Genomic DNA, 8,482 nt, shown 5'->3' on the forward strand with positions numbered 1-8,482 from the left:
GTTTCATCCACCTCATTAGAACTGATTCAAATGTATTCTTTTTAATGGCTGAGTAATACTCCACTGTGTATATGTACCACAGCTTTCTTAACCATTCATCTGCTGATGGACATCTAGGTTGCTTCCATGTCCTGGCTATTATAAACAGTGCTGCGATGAACACTGGGATACACGTGTCTCTTTCCCTTCTGGTTTCCTCAGTGTGTATGCCCAGCAGTGGGATTACTGGATCATAAGGCAGTTCTATTTCCAGTTTTTTAAGGAATCTCCACATTGTTCTCCATAGTGACTGTACTAATTTGCATTCCCACCAACAGTGTAAGAGGGTTCCCTTTTCTCCACACCCTCTCCAGCATTTATTGCTTATAGACTTTTGGATCGCAGCCATTCTGACTGGCGTGCAATGGTACCTCATAGTGGTTTTGATTTGCATTTCTCTGATAATGAGTGATGTTGATCATCTTTTCATGTGTTTGTTAGCCATCTGTATGTCTTCTTTGGAGAAATGTCTATTTAGTTCTTTGGCCTATTTTTTGATTGGGTCATTTATTTTTCTGGAGTTGAGCTGTAGGAGTTACTTGTATATTTTTGAGATTAGTTGTTTGTCAGTTGCTTCATTTGCTATGATTTTCTCCCATTCTGAAGGCTGTCTTTTCACCTTGCTTATAGTTTTCTTTGTTGTGCAGAAGCTTTTAATTTTAATTAGGTCCCATTTGTTTATTTTTGCTTTTATTTCCAATATTCTGGGAGGTGGGTCATAGAGGATCCTGATGTGATATATGTCGGAGAGTGTTTTGCCTATGTTCTCCTCTAGGAGTTTTATAGTTTCTGGTCTTACGTTTAGATCTTTAATCCATTTTGAGTTTATTTTTGTGTATGGTGTTAGTATGACAATTCAATAAAAGTGGTCATAAAGCTCAATAATTAAAAAAAAAACAATGCAACAAATTTCTAATAAACCTCAGTATGGGGCAGAAAGATGAAATTTTGGAATAAATACATATGTGTCATAAAAATCCAGTGTTACCTTAATTTGCAATACTTCTTCCATTAGAGTTTATTGCTTGATTGAGGTATTTTATTATATATAAAAATATTGATGTAAAATAGCCCTACCTTGAAATAATACTTTAATATATGTTTTTGGAGACCTTGAAGATAAACACAAAAGATACTAAAGAATATCCCACTCAAAGTAAACAAAGGGCAACATTTTAAAAACATATATGATCCCTCCTTTACTTGCTTTTTCTATTTGTTTAGGAAATAATAACTTACGGATAAAGATGAAACTCCCAATACTTTTACTCTAATTCAATTTCTTTCTATGTCTCTATAAAAACCATGACAATAAATCTGATCTGTATCTAGCGCACATTTTTACACTTTTACCGTATGTAGTATATGAATCTATCTATAATGATTTCATAAGCTTCAAGTTTTGATATACAGATGTTTTATCATTCCACTTTAAATATTATTTCTTTCTCATTTCTATTGTTTCTTAATGTTAAGAAGGTTTAATCTGATTTTTTAATGTTTATTTTCTTGTTGATTTATTTTACAATTATTTTTCAGTAAGAAATTTGACCTGTAAGTAATTAATTCCTTGAAACCTCTTGAGTATTACTTTGTAAGTTAATAGGTTGTCATTGACTTTTATAAATATTTATGTGCCTTAAAACATATACACTCATTATTTGTTGGAGCCAGGATAAATCCAACTTAAATATTTTTGTTCATTACCCTTGATGATTTGGTTATACTTGACTCAGGCTCATTTTTGTAGATCTCAGTTCAGTTCAGTTCAGTCACTCAGTCGTGACCGACTCTTTGCAACCCCATGGACTACAGCACACCGGCCTCCCTGTCCATCACCAACTCCCGGAGTTTACTCAAACTCATGTCCATTGAGTCAGTGATGCCATCCAACCATCTCATGCTCTGTCATCCCCTTATCCTCCTGCCTTCAATCTTTCGTAGCATCAGGGTCTTTTCAAATGAGTCAGCTCTTCACATCAGGTGGCCAAAGTATTGGAGTTTCAACTTCAACATCAGTCTTTCCAATGAATATTTAGGACTGATTTCTTTTAGGATGGAGTGGTTGGATCTCCTTGCAGTCCAAGGGACTCTCAGGAGTCTTATTCAACACCACAGTTCAAAAGCATCAACTCTTTGGCACTCAGCTTTCTTTGTAGTCCAACTCTCACACGACTACTGGAAAAACCATAGCTTCGACTAGACGGACTTTAGTACCATCATTGGATTATTTGATTAATATAGATGATTAGTAGCAATCATGTCTACATACCAATTATTTCATAAGTATCTTGAAGTCCCAGTTCTGTTATCTTCAGAAAAAATACCTTGTGTGAAAGTTTCACTTGAAGCAAATTGGACAATATTCAAGGTGGAATTCAGCTAACCCTATCTTATAGTTGAAGTATCTAGTCTTGGGTGCTTTCCCTAAGGGGTGGGTTGTAGTGCTGGGTAGATTTTCATATCCTGCTTATGAGTATGCAAAATTCTAGCCAATCCATCTATGTCAAATGCCACTAATTTCATCAATGAGAACCCACTTTCAATATCCACAATGCTTCCACCAAAGGAAATTGGTGAAAGCAAGACTTTCACCAATGGAAATTCATTTCTAATATTAGTTAAAATAATTAGCCAGGACTCAGGTGTTGATGGGAGTTAAAGATAGATGAAGCACTTTTAGTAGCCACTTTTGGAATGTGGGTTTTAGATTAAATGTTCTGTAACAATGGATGGAGCTTGCATTTCTGATAAAATGGCTAATTTAAGCCCTGGTGTATATATCTTGATGAACACACCCATTTATACTGAATTGTGTATGCTGAAGTAATTTAAGATAAATCACAGATATCAACAGAGGATGAGATGATTGGATGGCATCATCAACTCAATGGACATGAGTTTGAGTAAACTCCAGGAGTTGGTGACCAACAGGGAAGCCTGGTGTGCTGCAGTCCACAGGGTCACAAAGAGTCGGACATGTCTGAGTGACTGAACTGAACTGAACTGGATGGATATCTAAGCAATATAAACTGTCTATATCCTGTTGACTTGGAATCTGATTGACCTACCCTTTTTAGACATGGACAAGCATTGGACTATTATGCTTGTGGATTTGCCCAATTCCTTTTGTAATCTTGTCAATATTACTGCTATATATTTCAAGGTGATTTGATTAGCTGAATACAGTCATATTTTTATATCATCTTGGTGAACTGTTACTTTTAGCTATGAGTAATATTTCTTAATTGAATAACAGTTTTGTCTTAAAAACCTGCATTATCCAATACAGATTTCACTACAATGGCATTGTTTGGGCTAGTATTTGCTATATTTACATTTTTAATGATATGTGCCATTTTCTTTATGTATTTCTTATATATTAAAGTATATTGATATAGCTACTCTTTTACTGTCATTTTACTCATGTCCTTTACATATATTTCTATTACTGATATAGAAAAGATTATTTCCAGACTCATAATTTTGGGTTTTGTTTATATTGCCTTTCTTTGCTTTTTCCTTCATACCTCTCCCTACTTTTTATTTCTGTTTGTGAACTGATTATGTTTTTTTATCCTTCCCTCTTTTGTTTTTTCTCTGCTGCTGCTGCTAAGTCACTTCAGTCATGTCCGACTCTGTGCGACCCCATAAATGGCAGCCCACCAGGCTCCCCCATTCCTGGGACTCTCCAGGCAAGAACACTGCAGTGGGTTGCCATGTCCTTCTCCAATGCATAAAAGTGAAAAGTCAAAGTGAAGTCGCTCAGTTGTGTCCGACTCTAGCGACCCCATGGACTGCAGCCTACCAGGCTCCTCCGTCCATGGGATTTTCCAGGCAAAAGTACTAGAGTGGGGTGCCATTGCCTTCTCCATTTCTCTGCTAATATGGAAGTTATTCCTGTTCCTATAGTGCCCTGCTTACATTTCTAGCAATAATAATTATACACTTTCTCTAACGTTTATGGGGTAAAAAAAAAAAAAAAAAAAAACATTGAAAGTGTTTAAAAAAAACTGACTCTTTGCAACCCCATGGCCTGTAGCCAGCCAGGCTCCTCTCTCCATGGATTTTCTAGGCAACAATACTGGAGTGGGTAGCCATTCCTTCTCCAGCGGATCATCCTGATCCAGGGATCAAACCTGGGTCTCCTGCATTGCCAGCAGCTTCTTTACCATCTGAGCCACCAGGGATGCCCCACTGTGTTAGTTGCTCAGTCCTGTCCAACTCTTTCAGACCCTGTGGACTATAATTTACCGTGATCCCCTTACTGAATTTTTATAACTTTTAAATGCTCTTCTCTACACACCTATACCTTTTAAGATAGATCAGGATTTTTCAAACTTGGCTCCACTGACATTTGGACCAGATTTTTCTTTGTCGTAGGGTACTGTCCTGTGCATTGTAGAATGTGTAGCAGCATCTATATGGCCTCCATCTACTACATACCATCGCCTTTTCCCTAATTGTGACAAAAAAAAAGTGTCTCCAGACATCACCAAATGCCTGCTGTAGGGCAAAATTATCCCCACAGTTGACAACCACTGATTTAGAAGATAAATAAGACCAATAAAACTCCTTTAGTACTTTTTTAATAACAGGGAAAAAAAGGTAAAATTTGAAAGTTGACATATACCTAACCATCTTGTACAATTAGCCTCTGAATTAACAGCTAGAGGAATTAAAAGCCAACCATATGTCTAAGTTTTAGAATTATAGTTCTTGTAAAGTTATTTGATCGTCAGTTATTTTCCTAGGAAAAATGAAATTTCAGTTAAGAGCCAAATAAAAGTGAAAAAGGGGGTTTTACCTTTAATTTATTTCCCTAAAAGTATCTGTGTGTCTACAAAGATTTAGACAGCCACTGGGGCCAAGCCAGGATTCCCGTAGTGAAACAATTGACTTGGCATCACATTGACAACATATAAACAACAGTTTGTCAACAGGCTTCACATTAGTGACAGAACATTTTTTGGCAAAATAGAGGCATCCTTCTGGGCACCATGGCAAAAACAGCTACTTGCTTTCATTTAGGAATCCTCTTCATGGAGTATCAAATTAATTAAAAGATTATAATTATGACATTTGTTTAGAAAAAAAAAATAAGGAAAAAAATAGAGCAGAGCAGAATTTCTGCTGGAAAAAAACTGCCTCTAGCAGTTTATTCATAGTTGCTATAGACCTATAAACTCTGGGTAACTGCTAAAGGTTTTGTGTTTTTGTTTTGTTTTGTTTTGATTTGATTTGATTTTTTTTTCCTAAATTAAAACTAACAGTATGGAAGTTATTTGATAACCAAATTTGGGGAATGTATTTTTTCCAAAACGATGATCACAATACTACACTCTAGTCTGCTTTTAAAGTTAGTTCATAGAAAATGAAAATGAGATACAAAGTGAAAGCAAAGCTACACATTTATAAAAAAAAAATCTAAATAAAATGTAAATAATGCTTCATAGCTTTCAAAGAATTGAGTGAGATGAGAATCATGAGAACCTGAAAATGTTCAAAGCAAAACTAATTATCTTAAATGTATAAAGAACAAAGAGATTTAAACTAGAATAAAAGCCACCATTTCAGCACCAAAATCAATTAATATATGTGAAAGAAGTTTATCCAGTTGGAAATATAATCCCTGTGCACAAACCTGTGGCTGGAAATTGCTCAAGATAAACAGGGACAGACTCTGCTTAGCCTTTCTATGCCCAGTTAAGGTAAGCATTGTTTAGACAAATTTGAAAATATTCACCACAGGAACATCTTGCTCTTCTTTAAGCCAAATGGGTTAAAGTATTGGCTATTGACAGAGTTATTTAGGAAGACCATGAACTTAAATGCTAGTGAAGCTGAAACTGCTAGACCTAAAACTCACTAAAAACTATTTTAAAACATTTGTGCTCAGACTTTTTTATGTGTTATTTGAACACAGCAATTGAAATTATTTTTCTAATTCTAATAGATTAATCATTTTCCTGAAGAGTTTTACGTTCAATCATTTAATGCTTTATTCAACCTTTCTGGGCACCTAGTCCATACCAGCGCCATGTTAGTTATAAATTAAAAGGTAAGATGTACTCTCTCATCTCCAGGAACTTATGCCCTGTAAGAGAAGATCAGCATGTGAACTGATAACTACATTATAAAAATGTTCTTAGAGAATGTTTGATTAGTCCAAACTTAGTGTCTGTGGTTAACCCTGCGAAATGTGGGAGGGCTATCAAGGCCAGGTTGTTGCACTAGAAAGGCCAGGGGTAAAACAAGCAGCTCAATGATGGCATTTGCAAATGAGGAGTAGAAGGAGATGAGGATGGAAAAAGAGGTAGGTCCTCTGCACAATGATAGGGAGTTTGGCCTTTATCCTTTAAAGATATTAAAAGTCTTTGATATGTCTCTGAAAAGTTCTGAGAAAAGAAATGTCACCAGTAGTGTTGCATGGCATAAAGTTCGTGTTTATGGCAGTATGGATGATGCTGTTTGAAGAAAGGCCTGTTGAGACAGACCAGTTAGCATGTTCTCTTTGGTAATACAAGGGAGAATGGAAGTAATTATTAAGAAGCAAAGAACTTACAAGGGAAAATGGGTCAAACTTGGTAGTTAATTGAACATAAAGAGTTAAGAAAAAGCATTTCTAAGTAACCCTATAGAATATCTATAGTACCACAACTTGAGACAGCATATGTAGAGGAAGGAATAGTGGAAACAGTGACAGATTTTATTTTCTTGAGCTCCAAAATCACTGTGGATGATGACTGCAGCCATGAAATTAAAATACATTTGCTACTTGGAAGAAAAGCTATGACAAGACTAAATACCATATTAAAAAGCAGAGACATCATTTTGCTGAAAAAGGTCTGCAGAGTCAAAGCTATGGCTTTTTCAATAGTCATGTACAGATGTGAAATTTGGACCACAAAGAAGGCTGAATGCTGAAGAATTGATACTTTTGAATTGTGGTGCTGTAGGAAATTTTCTAGAGTCCCTTGGACATCAAGGAGATCAAAACAGTCCATCCTAAAGGAAATCAACCCTGAATATTCATTGGAAGGACTGATACTAAAACTAAAGCTTCAATCCTCTGGTCCTCTGATGAGAAGAATTAACTTATTGGAAAAGACCCTGACACTGGAAAAGACTGAGGGCGGGAGGAGAATGGGGTGACAGAGGATGAGATGATTTGGTATCATCACTGACTCAATGGACGTGAGTTTGAGCAAACTCTGGGAGATAGCAAAGGACAGGGAAGCTTGGTATGCTGCAGTCCACGGGGTCTCAAAGAGTAGGACATGACTTAACAACTGAACAACAGAGGAAGGAAATAATGAGTTTTGTTTTGAACATTCAAACTTTAACAACTATTTACAAAGTATTTACTACATGCTAGATACATTTGGGAGCTAGGGATACCACAGTGAACAAAACTAACAAAAATACCTTCAATAATGAAGCTTAAATTGATTGTGGGATGCAAACAAACAAGGTAATCATGCAAAATATTTAGAATGTTAAACAGTGATTTAAAAAAGAGATCAAGAGATATGGATTGTGGAACTTGAACTTGAGCAAGGACAAACTTTACTGAAAAAATGATTTCTGAGTAATGGGTTGGTTTTGAATTGGAAGCAATAGTCTTCAGTATTTCCCAAAAGAATGAAAATTGCAGAATATAAATTCTTATCTATAGTTCAAAAGTGAGAAATAAGTAAGAATAATAATTACTATCTTTCCACTCTGGTTCTTCTGTCTGTACCTATTGCCCGTGTGGAACCATCTATGTCCACAATGGTCAATTCCTTCTCATGGAAAATATATTAAATGTTGGAAGTTTTCAGTCATTTTAAAAAATGTCTCATATTGTTCAGTCTCACAGGATAATCAACAATGTTATTTCACTATCTAATTTCTACTTACTTCAACAACAACAAAAAATGCTGAAAACCTGAGAGGTATTCTCTATCCATGTTTTCTGCAAAATAACACCACTTCCCTGGTGGCTCAGACTGTAAAGAATCTGCCTGCAATGCAGGAGACTCAGGTTCGATCCCTGAGTTGGGAAGATTCCCCTGGTGAAAGAAATGGCTACTCACTCCAGAATTCTTGCCTGGAGAATTCTATGGCCAGAGGAGGCTGGCAGACTACAGTCCATGGGGTCGCAAAGAATTGGACACAACTGAGCAACTGAGCAACTATTATGACAAGATCTACATACTCTTTATAGTATCTGGGATGGGAAAGTTTAGGTCTTCATTCTTCAGATTTTAACTGTGTTTCAGGCTGAGAAGATTTTATTCCCATGACTCAAAATTCATTTTTCTATGGATGTTTTCTGTGCCTTACTAATTTTACTTATCTCTCTGGTTATACATCAGTGTGGTTCTTCTTTTAAATTTTTATGAATCTTTGCATGTGAAGTATAAAAAATACTGCATTCTTAGTATGTGGCCATTCA

The sequence above is a fragment of the Bos taurus genome, chromosome 9, assembly GCF_002263795.3.
Source record: "Bos taurus isolate L1 Dominette 01449 registration number 42190680 breed Hereford chromosome 9, ARS-UCD2.0, whole genome shotgun sequence".
NCBI lineage: Eukaryota > Metazoa > Chordata > Mammalia > Artiodactyla > Bovidae > Bos > Bos taurus.